The sequence below is a fragment of the Alligator mississippiensis genome, chromosome 4 (genome assembly GCF_030867095.1).
Source record: "Alligator mississippiensis isolate rAllMis1 chromosome 4, rAllMis1, whole genome shotgun sequence".
Classification (NCBI taxonomy): Eukaryota; Metazoa; Chordata; order Crocodylia; family Alligatoridae; genus Alligator; species Alligator mississippiensis.
Genome location: NC_081827.1, coordinates 254896921 through 254918095, shown reverse-complemented (window position 1 = coordinate 254918095; position 21175 = coordinate 254896921). Strand labels below are relative to the sequence as shown.

Here is a 21175-nt window from a genome sequence, read left to right as displayed (position 1 = left end):
GTGCCGCTGATTCTCCATGCTGCCATGGGCCAAATGCAGCCCGCAATTGGTACGTTGCCAACCCCTGCTTTATGCTGCTAGCCAGGATGTTCTGAACTATTAATAAGCAAATGACTCTGTCAGTCACTGTCAGCCATTTAGTACACAGAAATGAAATGGATAAATAAATAGTGGCTTAGGTATAAAATGTGTCCATCCACTTGCATGACTGACAGTTTGAAGGCAAACTTGTTTATAGGGCGTATGATTAGAGTCTGTGTTAACAAGTTCATGAGGGCAGAGTACCAGAATTGCCTGGGCCACGCTGTGACAGGGCTCAGCCCCTGCCGTAAGGGTTGATGTGTATGAGAGTGGGGACCGGGGAATCGGAAAAAACAACTAGCAAAGAGCAAGGACTGGCTATCCGTCTCCAACAGGATCTGTGACACTTCTTATTCTGCTCAGATATAGACACATCTACTTTGGAGATCCCGGGATGGATCTAATTAAGAGCTGGGCTAAAAGTGTGAAGGACTCAAGTGGGATTTTCTCAACCCCTATGTGCTCTATAGTCCAGAAAGGGCTGGCAGCTTAGTGGAGCACTCGAACTGGCTGGAGGGCCGCACCCAGAGAGTGGTGGGGGACGGATCTTTTTCGACCTGGAGGGCTGTGGGCAGTGGGGTCCCCCAGGGCTCGGTCCTCGGGCCCGCACTGTTCAACCTCTTCATCAGCTACTTGGACGAGGGGGTAAAAAGCACCCTGTTCAAATTCACAGATGACACTAAGATGTGGGGGGATGTGGGCATGCTAGAAGGAAGGAATAGGCTGCAATTGGACCAGGACAGGTTACAGGGGTGGGCAGATGAAAACAGGATGGGTTCAACACTGACAAGTGCAGGGTGCTGCACCTGGGGAGGAAGAACAAGCAGCAGACCTACAGGCTGGGGACCTCCCTTCTCATCAGTGCAGAGGCAGAGAAAGATCTTGGAGTCATTATGGATGCCACAATGAACATGGGCCGGCAGTGTGGGGATGCGGTCAGGAAGGCCGACCGCACCTTGTCGTGCATCCACAGATGCATCTCAGGCAGGCCCAAGGGGGTGATCCTCCCCCTCTATGCGACACTGGTCAGGCCGCAGCTGGAGTACTGCGTCCAGTTCTGGGCGCCGCATTTCAGGAGGGAAGTGGACAGCATGGAGAGGGTCCAGAGGAGGCCACTCGCATGGTCAGGGGCAGCAGGGCAGGCCCTACGAGGAGAGGCTACGGGACCTGAACCCGTTCAGCCTCCACAAGAGAAGGCTGAGGGGGATCTAGTGGCCATTTACAAACTAGTCGGGGGGACCAGCAGGCATTGGGGGAGTCCCTGTTCCCCCGAGCACTGCCAGGAGTGACTAGAAATAACGGTCTCAAGCTGGCAGAGGGTAGATTCAGACTAGACATCAGGAGGCGCTACGTCACAGTCAGGGCGGCTAGGATCTAGAACCGACTTCCGAGAGACGTGGTGCTGGCTCCTACCCGGGGGTCTTTAAGAGGAGGCCAGACAAACACCTCACCGGGGTCATTTGACCCCAGCACTCTTTCCTGCCATGGCACAGGGTCAGACTTGATGATCTACTCAGGTCCCTTCCAAACCTACAAACCATGAAACTATGAAAGTGGTAGACTGGTCCATAGCAGATTTCTTGCCTTCCAGTACTAGGGAGGGAGCTCTTGAGGAGGAAGTGCTACAAAGGACCTCTCTTTGGATTTCTACTTTGTTTCTGAGGTGAGTCATGCATAACACACCAAGGCGCCATACAAATTTCACCAAGGAATTTAAAGGCACTTAGTGCCCACTGTTGATAATAGGGTCAGCTCCTTTGCAAGAGGAAGAGTCTTTGAGACTTGGACTCTGCCATGTCCAGGGAGGTCTTGATATTATAGATGCTGTAGATTCAGACATCTTCAAATCTAATACAGAATGGTGCTTGTTTTATGACAATAGTCTAAAGGTAATAACTAACTTACTGACAACTATCCAATACATTGCACATGCATAGAGATGCGATTACCAAATGTGTTCTGGTTTGCATTCTCAAGCAGTAAGGAACAGGAATGGTTGTAGTCTCTTTGTCCTTTATGCTCATGACCAGAGAGCACCAGAGAACATGGAAGGTACAAACATGGTCCCAGAGGGCACTGCCAGCCCAAGAAGAGCCTCCCGTGCATAGCTATCAGAAGCAGAATATGACCGGACAACTATGTGGCAGAAATGCCACCGTCTGTGCCCCTCTCCAGAGACCTGTCTCTGCCAGCGAGAGGCTGGTGTTGAATTCCTCAGGGCGGGGATCTCCCTCCCTGGTCTGCATGACAAATGCTCTGGTCACCTGGGCAGGGGGGAAAAGCCCGGCCCTGCACGCGGGCCCAGGTAGCCAGGGATGCTTTGTAGATTGGCTGGCTAGTGGCCAGCACTGGCAGCTTTGATTGGACCGGGCTGCTGAGGTCAGAGAGGGGATAAAAAGGCCCGGGCCAGGAAGAAGGCAGCCATTAGCCATGCGGTCATCCAGGTGAATCTGAACCGGGCTCTCTCCTCATCACCGCATGCTCCAAGAGTGCCCTGCCTCTAGAGGGAAACTCCAACCACCTCTGGATGATGCGAGTGAGTAAGCTGTTTGAGATCCGATTAGATATTTAGCTTCAGTAACTCAGATGCGTGTTTAAACGGCTACCATCAGCCATTCTAGTTTGCTCTATGGAATTCCTCTGATATTCCTATGACACTGCTCTACCTTCTACCCTGTTTCCGCCCTACCCCCTGTAATCCATAAAGTTCTCCTTGTGACCGGTGTGGGAGACTTATTGAGGGGTGGGTCTCAATTATACCGAGGAGGCCCCTTAGGTCTGTGGACTAAGGGAGGCTTCCCTAATCAGCCCCTGACTTGGGGAAGTGCCCCAAGTGCCTGTATTGGGTCTAGTACCCATTGGACGATCAGGCCTGTGTTCTCCAAGGTGCGCAGAGCCAGAAGTGAGTCCAGAGCCTTGGATGGTGGCAGCGGGAACCCCAGGCTAGCGGGTGTGCTCCAGGGAGGGGGTCGGCCGGACGGGAGGCACCCTAAGGGAGGCACTCGGAGCCTGGACGGTGGTCGGGCGCAGGGAGGTGGGCGGCTCAACGCAGGAGCGCCCCCTAGTGGCCCGCCAAACATGGTGGTAGCAGTGGGATCCGAATACCCTGCTGTATTGAGGCATAATTTGGGGAAAGGAATAGAGTCACTGAAATCCCTTGAGCAAACAATTTCTAATTTGGCATCGGGTCGACTGGATAGGGTAGAGAGTCAGGATGGCGGACGAGTATGTCTGGATGACTGTGGCCGAACTGAAAGAACTGGCAAAACAGAGAGGCCTTCACGCGAAGGGAAGGCTAAAGAAGGATGAGCTGATTAAACTCTTGTGTACCGGCGAGTCAGGACCAGCATCAGCTTCATGCTCGTCAAGTCCGAGCGTGGGAGGCACTCGGAGCCTGGAAGGTGGGCGGCTCAACGCAGGAGCACCCCCTACTGGCCCGCCACAAACTACACAAAAAACTACTGAAGGTATCTGTCAAAGAACTGTTAACGGAACAGACAATAGCAAACGTGTTAATAGAAAATGTGTTAAAAATCAGTGTTAAAAATCTAATCCACACACATGGAATTAACTAACAGAAACTAATCTTCCTTGCTCTATCATTCTAATGTCATTGCATTTTAACATCCACACTTGTACACTGACTACTTAAACTCTTTATTTACTGCTTGCTAACCACCTACTAGCACATTTTTGGTTTTTGTAAACAACAACATGAGTGATTCTGTAATACTTAACTATTTATAAGTTTAAAGTAAATTCTTTTATGGCCCCTCCCTTGTGACCTTGTATCCCCCCTGCCAAAGAACTAAAGAAAGTTGGAGATAACTGTCGACAGGTGCATACAGTATAAGGATACAGCTGAAAGGATGAAGTTAGGAACCCCCCAATACATTACTTTACTGAAGATTTTAGGACTGTATGAAAATAAGGTTGGAGGGAATTTCAAAAGATCATCTACTAATCCAGCCCCATGCTCAAGGCATGCCTGAATAAACCATCCCAGATAAGTTTCTATCTAACCTGCACTTAAAGATTTCCAGGGATGAAGGTCACACAATTTCTCTAGGTAGCCAATTCTAAAATTTAGCAACTTTATAGTCAGAAAGTTCTTCCTAATCTCCAATCTAAATTGCCTCTGCTGCAGTTGAGGCCATTGATTCTAGTCCTGTCTCTTACAGCAAAGAGAAAAGTCCATCTTCACCCTTTTATAATCACAATTCAGGTATATGAAGACTGTTATCAACCCCCACCCTCCGAATCTTTTCTTCTCCAGATTTAATAATCCTAGCTCTTTCAGTCTTTCCTCATAAATAATGCTTCCCAAGCCTCTAATCATTTTGGTTGATCTTCGTTGGACTCTTTACAATCTGTCCTCATCTTCCTTGAAGTCCGGGGTCCAAGACTGGACATAATACTCCAGGTGAGGCCTCACCAGCTTCAAACAGAGAGGGAAAATCATTTTTCTCGATTTACAGGTAACACTCCTGTTAATACAACCCAGCATACTGTTGGCTTTATTTGCAACAAGAACACACTGTTGGCTGATTTTCATTTTATAGTCCACCATAATCCACCAGGTCCCACTCAGCAATAGCACAGCCTAGGCAGTCTCTCCTCAGTCTGTATCTGTGCATGCAATTATTCTGGCCCAGGTACAGTAGACTTTCCACTTGTTCCTTTTGAATTTCATCAGACTGATTTTGGAATATTTCTATGGTTTATCCAAGTCCTTCTGGATCCTAGTCCTACCTTCTGCAGTATCTATAACTCCATCCAACTTGGTTTCATTCATAAATGTCACTCCATCATCCAAATCATTAATGGAAGATATAAACAATACACAGAACAGACCCTTGAGAAGCCCCACTTGATATCTCCTCCCAACCAGACACTCAGTCATCCATGACTACTTATCAAGCATGATGATCCAACCTGTTTTGCATCCAGCTTATAAAAATCTGCATGGTTTTTGACCACTTGTCAAGCACAATGATCCAATGTTACACACACACTTTATAAAGTCCTTGTGCAACTCTCTGTTTATCTCTTCTCCTACACTACTCTTCCTTTCCTTTCCCAGAATTGGCTAAGTGGCTAGTCATTGCAGGAGAGATCCACACAATTTAGGTATCTAAATGCAGTTTGAGACTTAAGTCCAAAGTGTAGATCCTCAAGACCTCCTCTCAGCTGCCTTTTAAAACTGCATATGCCCACAGTTCCCCAAGCACCTACATGTTTCCTACTGGCCATGTACAGAGATGCCTACCACCAGGCAGCACTTATTAGCTGGGCTCCTACCTTATCTCTACAGCCTGTTAATATGACCCAACCAGGCTTTTCTGGAAAAAAGTCTTGCCTGCAAGCCCTACTCTGGCAGGCATGCTCAAAACACCTACTTAATGAGGCCCTCACAACATTCATCCAGAAGGGATGGTGGTGGCACATCCTTTACCCCAAAACCAGTCAGTGAGAGCATAGTCAAGGGCTCCTAAAAATGATTCTTTTAAAGGGTTAAGCTTTGTTAGCTAAGAAGGCAAAATACTTTAAATTAGTAGATGAGAATTAATTATATTTTTAAACCAGAGTTCTTGTTAATCCAAGATTGTTATTTTCTTGATCTTCTAATTCTTTATCTAAGGATGCTACATTTACATCACTAAAATGTAGGTCTAAAGCAGAACCTGTTAAACTGAATATTAGATGAATAATGTACCTGTATCATAGATAAAGCTGTAATGTTTGCTGAATCTAAAATGCATTATTGGAAATATTCTTATTTATTTGTATTATTCATGTATAGAGTCCCCCAGCATCTAGATTAGGGTCTCCACCTGGACACTGTATAGGCACATAGTAAGGAAAAATCTTTGGCTCTTGACAGAAGAAACATTTAGCTCTGTAAACTGCAGAAATACTTTGAACATGTCAACCGAACTGTGGACAAAGGAAAACTGGTAATTTTAGCTGGGTTTTCAATAAAGGTTTTGATAAAGTCTATGGCTAGAAAATACATAAAATATGCCTATGCACATTTATAGTATAGTTATTGGTTGGACACTGGAATGGACAGAGAGGAAATAGGGGTGAGCTGTTCTGGCTGGAAAGAGTTAAATGGGTTCACATGTCACACATGCTCCACCCCCAAATATAAGGGAGGGGAAAAGGATTTCCTGGTATATAGGCCAAACTGACCTAAACAATCTTAAGAGCAACTGCACCTGGTATACTTGAACTGAAAGGGGTGTGCATTTTATTGCTATATGAAGTAAAATCCAAGGAACATGGTTAGTTTAGGTTTAGCTGGATTGATCTACACCTTGGGGGGTTTATTTCAGTCTAAAATTCTGGCAGGTGATACAACAAAGGAAGCCATCCTCTTCAGTGTGCTATTTGTAATACCCATGGCTAATTTTGTACCGTCTCAGAATAGAGCTGGAATATACAAGAACAAGAAAAACATTAAACAGCGAATGAGTTTGTAGTTCTCCCACATACCTTGTTTTTCCAACTTTCCAAGCTGAAACTTCTAGTTAACAATGAGCATCCACCTCTCATGCTTCTTAGTCTCCTCCTCTTCTTCTTGTCACCTATCCCTGAGCACTACTCTTCCTTCCAGTTGCTCAGAGACTCTTTTTAAACTACCAAGTGGCGTAAGTGTTATTCATGTGCTTCACCAAACACAAAGTGGGCCAGCTCCTGATAGATCTTACTTGCTTTTGACCTACTTTGATTGTGCTTTCCCAATTATTCAGTCTCAGAAACAGACCTTTACTAGTTCTTCATATAAAGCCATTAGCTCTTAATTCACTGCTCCTTCTAATAGAAATGAGTTATACCACCACTCAAACATTCATGATTATCACAAAGAAGAATATTTTTCTGCCAAACAGAAATTCCACTGGGAACCTTCTTTTCCATTAAGAATCTTTAGGAAAAGACTCCTGACAGTGAGACATACTGGGTTCTGAAATGTTATCCTAAAGATTTGATGGAAAGGCCATCATTTGATTTTGTTTTTTGTTTTTTTAATTACACAGCATTACCATGCCAGAAGATGATCGTGGATTATTCCTGCATTGATCCAAGAGGTCTTTTATATTTCTAATTTGTATGATTTCACAATGGTTTAATCATTTTGCTGAAAATATTTCCTTCAGTACACTGATTCTTCTATTATTCAACCACAGATCCCAGAACTTTTCCTTACAATGCACATTTTTAGACATACAATAATCATCTCTCAAGTGGGTGGGCTTTTTAAATAGGCAGCCTGGGAAAGCAGAGAAAAATAAGGTAACAAAGATAATCCTATTGCCTTCTGAGTTTGTTTTATCCAAATTAAAAATTTCAAAAATAGAAACGCAACAATTTATTCTCATTTTCCAAAGCCACCAACCTACACATATGCAGAGCACAACTCTAGCAATGGAATTCATCATGTGTGGCAACAAAAACTCAGTATACTAAATTCTCATTTTAAAAATACACTAAATATGGAATCACTAAGTAAAAATAATGTTTAAAAAAGATCATGTTAATCTACTTTTACTGATTCTATCAACAACTGAACCTACTATGAACTGTCGTTTATATTTACACTAATGCACATCCTGTCGGCATTCTGTTAATCTCAACTATCTAATTAAACTAGGACACGACCACATCGCGACGAGAAAATTCATTTGCCATTTTGCTTTGCAATACTTGTACAGCTTGTGATTTTTTAAAGTTATACTAAAACTAATCTATTCCATTGTGGTGTGTACTTATTGCTACACTAACAATATGTTATAACAACTTAAATATTTCAACTCTTACATTCACACAATAGGACTTACTGGAATATGTCAACTAAAACCCAGGCTAGAAAACACGTTAAATTATATTACATTTATAAAAATTATAGATAAATGAGAAATATATATATATATATATAACATTAATAAAAAAAATCAGAAATTTAAGAACAGGTGAAAAGAATTTATTTATTGTACCACAAAAATCATAGACAAGTTTCTGAAAAAAAACCCCTACATTTTAAAATAAAATACTGACACTATCTATCATTATTAGAGTTCTTTGCCCATTTCCCCATTGATGGAAATCAAATGTCTAACTTACCATTTCACTAAGTGCTGACTCACCGCAGCCGCCTGATTTCATACACACCAGTTTAAACAGACTTCAAAAACACTAGCTAATCACGGCAACTCCCTGGTCACATGACTAAGCCTCAGAATCTGCCAATAAATATGCTACACTAATCCTAACAGACCATAACAGATTCATGAAGCCAATTAGTCCATTTGGACACGTTTAGAAATCATATGGATCATGCTTTAGAAGTTATAATAGGTTTAAGTTGAACAGAAAAGAAAAATAAATGAGAGGATATTTTGTGCCCCCCTTCCCCCCGCTGCCCAGATATACTCAGTTCTAACAAAGCCATTGTATCATCATGGGTTGTTAACTTTCCTCGTACAGACACTGCCCCCCCCCCCCAATTAAACACAGTATTGGGAGAACTATTCAAAAGATTTGGGGGGAGTAAAGTATATTTGTTTATGTCATTCTTCAACTACACTAACGGCAGCAAAGTACGTGTATGCAAGCAGCTAATCATTTTGACTTTCACCCACTGTACGAAACAGAAAGGCACGGCAGGGGCAAATGCCGAGGGGCTGCAATGCCACAGTTGCTCTCCTCTTTCAGACCACGCTGTGGAAGCAGCAGCCAGGGACTCTTTTCAAGGCCCCAGAGGCTGCTCCCATGGTATGGTCTCCCCACCCCTGTGGAGGGGGGAAGGTAGGGAGCATGGGGTTCAGCCACCTCTATAGTGCTTGTTGTTGTTCCTGCACCCCCCCTTTCAGAAATCCCAGGTCCGTCTACGGAACTAGGGGACATGATTGTCTGCAACAGGAAGTGCTCGGACTCTATGAACCAGGAGCATAATGCAGAACTGTGGCGACCACCACCAGATGAATGGCATGGGGCTGGTCCGTGAGACAGACTGTGCCCTGCACCACTGCTGTGCACCATGATGGGACCCCAGGGCACCATACTGCCTGCACCTGGCCAGAGTCCAATCCGAGCTAGGCAGAGGTGGCATTGGTCCCTGAAGCCTGATCCTGGCTGGGCAGGGGCAGCTCTGGGAGCCCCACACTGCCCCTAACCCAGCCAGGATTGGGTTCTAGGGGCCATGAGCTGCCCCTGCCTGCCAGGATCAGGCCCCACACCTCCCTGCACGACCAATCTAGAACATAGGGCCACAGTCCATGGGGCTTCCCAAAAGATCCATGGGGAGACCCACAGGTTGGATGACATGGCAACAGGGGTGAATCTGGCCCACACATCAGGGTGTGAGCACCCCTCACTTAGAACAAAAGACTTTCCATTTACTGGGTCAGACCACAAGGCCATCTTGCCCTGTGTCACACAGCAGCAGAGAGCGGAGGCTGAAAGGGACACTGAAAAGGGTCTGAGCAGGGTCTTGCCCCTACATTTAAGGCCTGTCTCTGTATAGCTATTCAGGTTCCTCTCAAACACCTCCCCAAAATGATTTGGCCAGTTTTAATGCCCCCTCCTCTCTTGCTTCTGTCACACAGAACTTGACTGGAAGAGATCTGAATAACCCTCCATCATGCAACCCCAACCCCCCTTTGGAGATACACAAACGCAATTAAGTCACAGGCAGGCATGCTACTTGTGTCAGGAAATGTTCCATTTTTCCAGCCCAAAAAGTAAGCATTGTCAAGTGGTTTCTGGCAGAAGCAAACAGTGATTCCACCAGAAACTGTTAGCTGTTTCAAAGAGCAACTTCACTGGACACTGAAATTTTCTAGCTCCATGTGTAATGCCTGTACACATACGCTTAGTGGGACAGGGGCTCTAGGACCTGCAGATTCGCACAATCCCCTGTCTTCCCTCTCCCCCACACACCTCTTCAACAAGCCCTGGGTGCCTCCCACCTTGCAGTTAAATAGATCTCAGGAACTGTGTGCATCCTAACGGCTGTGATCTAAGTACTAGATACATGTCAGTGTTACAAGTGAGTTTTGCAGTTGCCAGGGTAATTCCCTTTTTCTCTTCCAACTACAAAACACACTGGACTCAGTGAAATTTGACACAATAGGAGGGTACTGGGTCAGAAAGGGAATGTCATACCTGTGTAGGAAAGAAAGACTCAGCCCTTTCACCTGCCATATCAGGGAACTTTACAGAAAAGTATCTGTATATTCACAGCACACAACAATTTGCTGTGTGGTTCACAGAAGTAAATTAGCAAATGACTTATTGACAAGCATGACCTAATTTTTATGAAATATAAGGAGAACCTGTCACAAAAGCCAGTATTTCTCCAATTCTTCTGGCTCATATAGATCAGCCAAGGATGTAAGCTAGGAATAAGTCGCAAGGAGAACTACATAAAAGACTGGCCCACACCTGCAGAGGGCAGATTAGAAAAGCAAAGGCAGTGACCAAATTCAGGTTAGCAACCGAAATCAAGGACAATAAGAAGTCATCCTATAAGTACACCGGTAACAGGAGGAAAACCAGTGGAAATGGGGGATCACTGCCCAATGCATCTGGACATCTGATCACTGTGCGGGCTGGGAGCGATCCGGGCCCTTTTTCGCACCGCGCGGGCTGTGGCCAGCAGCCCGGGCATGCAGGGTCGGAGAAAACAGGCGGTGCTAGAATTAGTCACGGACGCTTAGTGGTTGATTCAAGATTGTTTACTTACACTGAAGATGGTCGCAGCGTAGGCTGGACAGTTTCCAGGCACAGCTCCGCTTAAATCCTCGTTTGAGGACTACGACAAGCTCGGTCTCCTACGGACTTGTTGAAGCTCCGTGGATCCGTCTCTTTTGCGTGCAGGGAGGGGTACGTCTAGGAATCAATCGGCGACGGGGAGAGGCCAGAGGCTGATCAGACCCCTGTTGCCTATTAAGAAATGCGTTGGGTCCAATAGGATCCGCAGCGCTTAGAGACCTTCACACAGGGTGAAGACTCCTCCTCCTGGTGTTCGCGGAGTCCTCCCTTGCGGGGTTCTCCTCGGAGTTCTCTCTCTCTCTCTCTCCCCGACTTGGGCGGAAACCACCCAAGCTCTTTATATGGCTAGCAAGCCAATCACTAGCCGCCACGTGTGCATAATTTAACACAAACCAATAATGTGGCTCGAATCCTAATACAAATGGCAGGAACTCTGCAACGAGCATTTGTCAGATGCAAAGAAGAAATGCACACTGCAAAGAAAGCTTCAATTTGGCGGGAAAATAATTTAGCAGTGCCAAAGCACACACAAAACAAAAAATCACAACTTTGGGTTGTGACAATCACCAACACCAAGGAGAAAACTAACTCCTGAACAAGTACTTTGCATCTGTATTCCACCAGTCTAAGAGTGATAGCCTGCCGAATGCAAATATGACGCAGAATAGTCACAGTAGGGATGATCACCTACCAAGCGTCCATGTTGAGCTGGTGAAAGAATAGCTAGAGAAGCTGAGTATCTACAAGTCAGTAAGATCGGATGAACTCCATCTGAGAGTGCTGAACGAACTAGCCAAAGTCATTGCAGGATCGCTGGCAAACCTCTTTGAGAATTTGTGGCACTCAGGAGAGGTCCCAGAAGATTGGAACAGGGTCAATGTTGTGCCCATCTTCAAGAAGGGGAGGAGAGAGGACCCAGGGAACTACAGGCTGATCACTCTGATTTCAATCCCAGGAAAAATCCTCAAAAATGTTTTGAAGGACTCCACATGCGATAAGCTACTAGAAGGCACAATTCTGAATGATAGCCAGCACAGCTCTGTCATGGGTAGGTCACAACTGACTAACCTCATCTCCTGTAACCAGGTCACTCACCACCTGGATAAGGGAGATGAGGTCAACATCATTTACTTGGACTTTAGGAAGACCTTTGACTAGGTGTCCCATGAGGCTCTCAAGGTAAAACTAGGGGACTATAGATTCAGCAATCCAATGGTCAGATGGGTGGGAAACTGGCTGCAGGGTCAGACCCAGAGAGTACTAATAGATGGATCTGTGTCGACCTGGTGGAAGGTAGCCAGTGGGGTCCCCCAGGGTTCAGTACTTGGACCACTGCTTTTCAATGTCTACATTAATGATCTGGATGTGGGATTGAAAAGCACGCTGGCAAAGTTCGCCGATGACACTAAGCTCTGGGGAAGTGTGTCCACGCCTCAGTGTAGGCTGACGATCCAGGCAGACGTGGCCAGATTAGTTAGATGGGCGGACCAGAACCAGATGCTGTTCAACGCTGAGAAGTACAAAGTGCTCCATCTGCGGAGGAAAAATCTGCAACGAACTTACAGGCTTGGTGGTGCTACGTTAGCTAGCACCTTGTCGGAAAAGGACCAGGGGGTCATAATTGACCATAAAATGAATACGAGCCACCAGCGTGATGCTACAGTTAGCAGAGCAAACAATATGCTGCCATGCACCAACCGAAGCATTTCAAGCAAAACTAAGGAAGTTATCCCACTCTACTCTGCATTGGTGAGGCCGCAGCTCTCGTACTGCGTCCAGTTCAGGGCGCCACACTTCAAGAAAGATGTGGAGAAACTTGAGAGAGTCCAGAGAAGAGCCATTCGTATGATTAAAAGGCCTGAAGAGTAAGCCATATGAGGAAAGGCTGACAGATATGGGACTGTTCAGCCTCGAAAAGAGAAGACTTTGGGGGGATTCGGTGGCAACTTACAAATATCAGGGGAGAGCATCAGGGGCTAGGCGAACAACTATTCACCAAAGTGCCCCAGGGGAAAACCAGGAACAATGGTCATAAACTCCTAGAAGGAGGCTTCAGACTGGATACAAAGAACAACTTCTTTACCGTTTGTGTCTGGAACAGACTGCCAACAAGGATGGTGCAGGCACCTACCCTGGAGATCTTCAAAAGGAGACTGGACACACACCTTGCTGTGGTTATTTGACCCCAGCAGTCTTTCCTGCCTAGAGCAGGAGGGTTGGACCAATGATCTCACGAGGTCCAGTCCAGCCCTAAACTTCTATGAATCTGTGAAATGCTACTAAATATAGTAGGGTTGCACCAATAAAGATTTTCTTGGCTGATACCAATGTCCAATTATTAACCAGCCATATTGGCCAATACTAATCTGATAGCTGATTTAAATGAATGCAGTCTTGGAGAGCAGCATCCAGCCAGCAAGTCTCTAAGGGGGAAGGAGCGGGGCGGGGGAGGTGGGGGAAGTGTCGGCTGGGCAGTGCCTGCCCCTGCCTCAGCCCCTCTCTCACCATGGGAGCCTCAATCTGCACACTCCCTTCTCTCCCCCATACCCCTTCCCCCGCAGACTTACCAGCCAGACGCTGCTCTCCAAGCTGCTGGGCTGCATTCCTGGCCGCATGCATGCACGCAGCATACACCGGTGACATTATCAGCTACACCAGCCAAAAAAAGCTGATTGCCAATAATGTTAATTTTCCTTTTATCAGTGTCCATCCAATATGCAACCGACATACCAGCGCACCTCTAAAATACAGGCAACACAATATACCAACGCTGAGTATTTACAGCCACAAATAAAAATATATCTGTGGAGCAGGAGTGGGCAAAATAAGGCTTGCCACCTGACTGGATCCGGCCCATGGGCAGACACCTGCCAACTGACTGCATCTGGCCTGAGGGTGCCTCTGCAGCACTCCTGCCCACACCTGCCTCGACCATCATGCACAGCTTCCTGGCAGGGCTGCTCTCACTGTGGCTGCAGCTGCCCAGGTACTGCTTCACTCCCCACCTGCCTCCAGTAGCCCCTCCTCCTCCTGCCCCTGCTGTGCTGTTCCCAGTAGCAGGCAGTGTGGGGAAGGGCAGTGGTTGTGGGAACACATGCCAAGCTCCACACACCCAGCAAGGTGGGAGGGAAGATGCAGCCACACGGCTCCTGCCTCAGCACATGAGGTTCCAGCTCCAGGACACCTTCCACACACTTAGCCGCTTACAGGTGGCTGCTTATTATGCCAGGAGGGCAGACTGGGTGGAAGCCCCACTGAAGCTGTGCGTGCAGGCCAGAATTGGGCGTGGGAGAGAGCACAGTGTGGGCTGCCTCGGAGGGGCTTGTCCCCATGAGGAGCACGGCAGGAACAACCACAGGCCAGATAGTGGTCGGACCACACCTGCACCTCCCAGACAAACTGTGCTGCACGTGCCCCCTGACCCTGCCCCCGCCCTCCCTGGCTGACTCCCAGGACTTAGTGCATGGGCAGCCCTCCACACACACACTCACACTCCCCCCTCACACACAGTATAAAAGAGTAAGACTATTTTGAGCTATTATGCAATCGCCTCTTGTGGCGGAGCACAGGGTGTCTCTGCCACTTTAAGGGCCTGGAGCTGGCAGCCTCCAGGTGCCTGATTGCGGCAGCCATTTTGGGGCCTATATAAACCAGGCAGTTTGGCTGCAGAAGGTGAGGTAGCAACATTACCTGGTTGTAGGGCTGCTATGATTGACCTGGAGGTAAGGGGGAGCTGCAAGGGGATGGCAGGAGGCTTCTGGTCCTGGGCATGGCCTGAACCTGCACCCTGCCGGGAGTGGGTGCTCTGGTGGGGCTCAGTGGCGCGGGAGCCCCCAGGAAATGCCAGGCCAGTGATCACCCCGGTGAAAGGCGGGTCGGGGCGCCTTAACCCCTAGCTCCCACCAGCACCGGGTGGGTGACCCCTGAGTTGGAGGAGGGCCGAGAGGGCCCGTGTGATGAGGGCCGAGAGGGCCTGCGTGTGTGAGGGGCCCAGAGAGGGCGGACCCCGAGAGTGGCAGTGATGTGGGCGAGGTGCCGCGGTTGCTCCTAGGAGGAAGGGAGTAGCGGCACAGTGAGGCCCGAGGAGTAGAGTGAGTGGCTAGAGAGACCCAGCCCGAAGGGGAGAGTCCCCTCGACTGGCCCATGCTGGGGCCGGGGCCAGGACCAGTGAGGGTCAAAAGGGCCGGGGGCCCACCGCGAGGGATGCCCAAGAGCCGGGGGCCTGGGGTCCCGACTGGCCTGGAGGTGGGCCAGGGCCAGGTAGCCGAAGGTCCCGGGGGGACCACACCCGAGAGGGGAACAAGGCTTCGGGAGGGTGAGGTAGCCCGGATGACGGCGGAGTGGCCGCCTGAGTAGGGAAGACCATAGTGGGGTCTTGCATAGAAGATTCTGGGGCCCAGTGCGGGGGCTGGTGAGGAAGAACACCATGATGCCATCTGCGAGGCTTGGGCTGCGGTATTAGGGGAGGTCGGAGCCGCAGAGCGCCCCTGGGCATCGGGGCAGTCGAAGGGCAGCCTCCCGCTTAATTATCATCATAATTGAACTCATTATCATCAAAGGCGTGGCAGGCGAGATGAGCGGGCGGTTGCCCAGAGACAGGTGGGCGGGCCATGAAGAGCTCGGCCCTGAGTAGGCCCGCTGTCACGGTGACAGGCGGGCGGGCCACAGAGCTCGGCCCTGGGAGGCCCCCCTATCACACCTCTTTATACAGTGCTCAAAAAAACCCATAAATCATGCCAAAAAATATTTCTAAAATAAAATTAAAATGTTATAGTAGATGTTTGATTTTATATGATTTTTTTCTATAATTATTAAAATGATATCTTCTGAAAGATACATGCGTGGCCCTTGCCAGCTCACCAAAACTTGTTCAGTGTACCCTCCAGCCAAAATAATTGCTCACCCCTGCTGCAGAGCAAGACAAGACATGGAAAATCCCATGTCCCATCTCACAGCCAGGTATGGTAAGGGACAATTCGCCTCTTTATACCCTTGGTATAGGGCTGCGGTGTTCAATGTTTCTGTCCCACAAGTCTGATGAATGGCGCAAGACTGGTCCATGAACTGGGATCAGATCCTGTGTGCTGCGACTGGACCCTGTGCTGCCCCTATACACAGTATCGGGGTCCTTGGGGTTCATCCTGCCTTTGCCCATCTCCACACACTGGAATTGGGCCCTATGCTGCACTGTGTGCACCCAATCTAGCATACAGAGCCACGGCCCTTGGGGCTCCCCGCTACCCATGGGCATCCCGACAGTCCAGATGACCCAGTGCCAAGGGCCAGGGGTTGGACACCCCTGGTATGGGGCACAAAGGGCATACACATGGCTCCAATGGGCACTGCTGGCTAAAAATCCTGATCCCAAACATAAATCAACACAAAACAATCACTCTAAAAAAAACTTTACATTTGTATAAGCAAAACAGGCTCTGAAATGACGTGTCAGAATAATACTATAAAAGAATACCAATCCTCATGCTTAAAAGTGTGAAGTCTGGAAGATATCCCTTCTATCCCTAAAAGCACATAAGTAAACTATCAAAGCTTTTTACCTTTCACTTACATACTGGCTGCTGTTAAAGACACAATGCCAGACTAAATAAATAGCTCATTCATCTGATCCAGTTTGGCAAGTCTCTTCTTCCCTTGGAAGTATTTACAAAAGTTACTCACATTAGGGGGAAAATTTAAATTCTATTTGAAGTATTAATTTTAACATCATGTAATAAAGCAAATATGCAAAACTATACTTTCTCTATTCAGTAAGCATATAATAAAGATATATTGAAATAGAATCATCTTGGAAAAACTACAAAAAGATTAAATGCTTGGACTTACCTATAACTGATTCGACTGTATTACTGCCAGGGTAGAATGGGAGAGCTTTGGCACTGATGGTGGAGAGAGATGTAGGGGATGAACTATCTGATCCAATACTGGAAGCCAGACTAGAAGTTATACTGGAGGTTATACTTGAAGCGAGTGGATTAACCACTGAGAAAACACTAAGATGGTTCTGTTTAAAATATACATAAGTAAAATCATGTGTAAACAAAAGTATTATACATCTGTAAACAGAAAGAACTAGGAAATGTTAAATGGGTTCTGTAAATTAAGATTTCCCGAGTATTTAAGGTTAGACATAGCTATGACATGTGAACAATGTGAAAACTGCTCTCGGAAAACAAATTAAGCTCAGCATCAGCAAAGGTAGTTATATACAACATGGTGGGCTAGTTGGAGCCCGGGACCCACTTTAAAACGTCCATAAAAAGGTGATCACTGTATAAAAATTATCAGAGAAATAAGAGGGGAAAAAACCCTTGCAAACGTTAGGTTATATTGTCCAGTCCCCTTCTCCTGCCAATATGTGCATAGATACTTTCACATACAAACATGGTAAAACACATACACTGTTAAGTCTTACACACTGTCTAAATATTAATTTGGTGTGTTAACAATTTTCTCCATGGCCACAAAGTCTAAACATCCATGCTGTTCATGAGGATTCTTTCTGTGGTTCCCCTACATTGCTCAGGAAGGTAAACTGTACCTGGGATGTTCTACAAGATCATTCTGACTTCACTCATTGCTCTTAGGAAGATTCCATTGATTTATGAAGGTACTACTTGGTATCTCTTTCTTGAAATCTCTACGTACCTATGCATTTCTAATACAAAACTCCCCATGCCATCTAGCTTTCAGCAGCAGATCCTTCAATCCTTTATTCCACAGTAACCCCCATGGCCACCCCCATGCTGGACCTGGCCTGTGAGGAACCGCGCCATCCTGATCTCATGACAAATACCTCCCCACTAACTTCAGCCTAACATACAATGCAAGGAAGCAGTCAGTAAGGCTAACCACACCTTGTCGTGCTTCTACAGATGCATCACAAGCAGGTCCAGGGAGGCAGTCCTTCCCCTCTATGCGGTGCTGGTCATGCTGCAGTTGGAGTACTGTGTCCAGTTCTGGGCACTGCACTTCAAGAGAGACGTGGCTAACCTTGACAGGGTCCAGAGGAGGGCCACTCGCATGGTCAGCGGGCAGCAGGCCAGGCCCTACGAAGATAGACTAAAGGGCCTAAATCTATTCAGCCTCCACGAGAGAAGACTGAGAGGGGATCTGGTGGCCATCTATAAACTCACCAGAGGGGACCAGCAGAAAATAGGTGAGGCTCTGTTCCCCTGGGCACCACCTGTGATAACAAGGAACAATGGCCACAAATTGACTGAGAGTAGGTTCAGGCTTGATATCAGGAGGCATTACTTTACAGTTAGAGCTGCCAAGCTCTGGAATGGGCTCCCAAGGGAGGTGGTGCTCTCTCCCCTACCTTGGGGGTCTGCAAGAGGAGGTTGGATAGATATCTGGCTGGGGTATCATGATCCCAGCACTCGTTCCTGCCCAGGGCAGGGGATCAGACTTGATGATTTATTCGGGTCCCTTCCGAACCTAGAAACTACGAAACTACTACACACACATGGCTGGAGGACTCTTCAGTCTCCTCCCTTATCTTTGCACGCGTGCATAAGAATGTAGATGTCATATGCTGTCAGACCATAGGTCCATCTCACCGAGTGGCCTGTATCTCTCAGTGGCAGAGAGTAGATGCTCAGAGGACAGCATTAACACAGACTGATCCCCACCATGCCCACCTTCCCTTTAAATGAACTCAGGCGATTAGTCAAGGACGCACTGCAGAGTAGGAGTTTTGAAGTGATGGGAGCCCAAGAAGGGTAGCTGTTCCTTAAGGAAACGATCCTTCGGGCACAAAGCGAGACGATCCCCGTGTGAGGCAGAAGAGGGAAAGGGGCCAGGAGGCTTCCCTGGGTGACCACTGAAGTCCAGGGCAGCCTAAGGGCCAAGAGGGGAGCACATAAAAAGTGGAAACAGGGAGAGATCACCAAAGACGAATATACCTCCTCTGCTCGTGCTTGTAGGGAGGCAGTTAGATGGGCCAAAGCTACCATGGAGCTGAGGATGGCAACCCAAGTAGAAGACAACAAGAAATTGTTTTTTAGATATATTGGGAGTAAAAGGAAGTCCCAGGGAGGAATAGGACCCCTGCTAAATGGGCAGAAGCAATTGGTGACAGACAGGGGGGACAAGGCTGAACTCCTCAACGAGTTCTTTGCCTCAGTGTTCCTAAGCGAGGGGCACGACAAGTCTCTCACTGGGGTTGTAGAGAGGCAGCAGCAAGGCGCCAGACTGCCATGCGTAGACCCTGAGATGGTGCAGAGTCACTTGGAAGAACTGGATGCCTTTAAGTCGGCAGGCCCAGATGGGCTCCATCCGAGGGTGCTGAAGGCACTGGCCGACATCATTGCAGAGCCACTGGCGGGAATATTCGAACGCTCGTGGCGCACGGGCCAAGTCCCGGAGGACTGGAAAAGGGCTAACGTGGTCCCCATTTTCAAGAAGGGGAGGAAGGAGGACCCGGGCAACTATAGGCCAGTCAGCCTCACCTCCATCCTGGGCAAAATCTTTGAAAAAATTATAAAGGCTCACATTTGCGAGAGCCCGGCAGGACAAGTTATGCTGAGGGGAAACCAGCACGGGTTCGTAGCAGGCAGATCGTGCCTGGCCAATCTAGTCTCTTTTTATGACCAGGTTACGAAACGCCTGGACACAGGAGTTGGGGTGGATGTTGTATACTTAGACTTCAGAAAGGCCTTTGATACGGTATCCCACCCCATACTGGTGAACAAGTTAAGAGGCTGTGACTTGGATGACTGCACAGACCGGTGGGTGGCGAACTGGCTGGAGGGTCGCACCCAGAGAGTCGTGGTGGATGAGTCGGCAGTGTGACGAAGCCATCAAAAAAGCCAATGGCACTTTATCGTGCATCAGCAGATGCATGACAAATAGGTCCAAGGAGGTGATACTTCCCCTCTATCGGGCGCTGGTCAGACCGCAGTTGGAGTACTGCGTGCAATTCTGGGCGCCACACTTCAAGAGGGATGCGGATAACCTGGAGACGGTCCAGAGAAGGGCCACCCGTATGGTCAAGGGCCTGCAGACCAAGCCCTACGAGGAGAGACTAGAGAACCTGGACCTTTTCAGCCTCCGCAAGAGAAGATTGAGAGGCAACCTCGTGGCCACCTATAAGTTCATCATAGGGCACAGAAGGGAATTGGTGAGTATTTATTCACCAAGGCGCCCCCGGGGGTTACAAGAAACAATGGCCACAAGCTAGCAGAGAGCAGATTTAGACTGGACATTAGGAAGAACTTCTTCACAGTTCGAGTGGCCAGGGTCTGGAACGGGCTCCCAAGGGAGGTGGTGCTCTCCCCTACCCTGGGGGTCTTCAAGAGGAGGTTGGATAGACATCTAGCTGGGGTCATCTAGATCCAGCACTCTTTCCTGCCTATGCAGGGGGTTGGACTCGATGATCTATTGAGGTCCCTTCTGACCCTAACATCTATGAATCTATGAATCTTACAGCTTCCAGCATTTAGAGGCCTAAGAATGGTTCCTTAGGACATTATAACCCTTACTATTATGTTCACAGTGTCATATTGAATGAAATAGTTTGAATGTTTGTAAAGGTTGCCCATTAGCCAGTTTCAGGAAGAAGATAAGATTTATCTCCTTATCTAGCTCATTGTTTTGGGACTACGTGCAAAAGGTCCTGACTTTGTTTAAAGTCTTAATTTAAATTTTATCTTTAGAAGTCTTTTACAAAGAGAGCAAATATTCTGAGTTCCAAGAGATCAAACCCTTAGGCCTTTTGACCAGATTGGTAAGAAAAGGGCATTTGCAGTGATATGGAAGTTTCCCAAAGGTAATTTAAAATGCTCAACAAGGCAAAAGAATCTGTTGAGTAAGATCCGAGCCGAAATTTGGGAGTAGTGACAGGCTTGAGTAGGAGGAGCCCACTGACAGCAGCTCGCTCAATAAAAACTGTAACTTACTGTCCCAATTTGGAGGTGACTTCACTTGCAGAACAACGAAGGAAGAATCGCAACTGTAGGCTGGATCAGACTGATCACCTGAACCACCCTCTCCGTGAACACGAATCTTTTAGTGCCCTGAAGGAAGGGGACTTAGTCCTATCACTGCTGAGGCCAGCCTATTGAATTGTATTGCTGAGGCGAGCCCATTGAACCGTACTACTGAGGCCAACCCATTAAACTGTACTACTGAGGAATGAAACCATTTTTTGGTATTTAGCGTCTCGGAATTCTAGGATTGTAAGTATAATATGAAAAATAATAGTATTGGTTCAAATTTAACTTTTAGTTGTAATTGTAGTTGTTTTTGTAATACTAATTCTTATAGCATTGTTTGGGAAGGAAGTGCATTCAGAGCATTG

At 47.5% G+C, this 21175-nt stretch overlaps 1 pseudogene; it reads right to left on the bottom strand.

The window, feature by feature from the left end:
- LOC132250426 (putative E3 ubiquitin-protein ligase UNKL) overlaps positions 1 to 21175 on the bottom strand; it is a 44741-nt pseudogene that overhangs the window by 9478 nt on the left and 14088 nt on the right.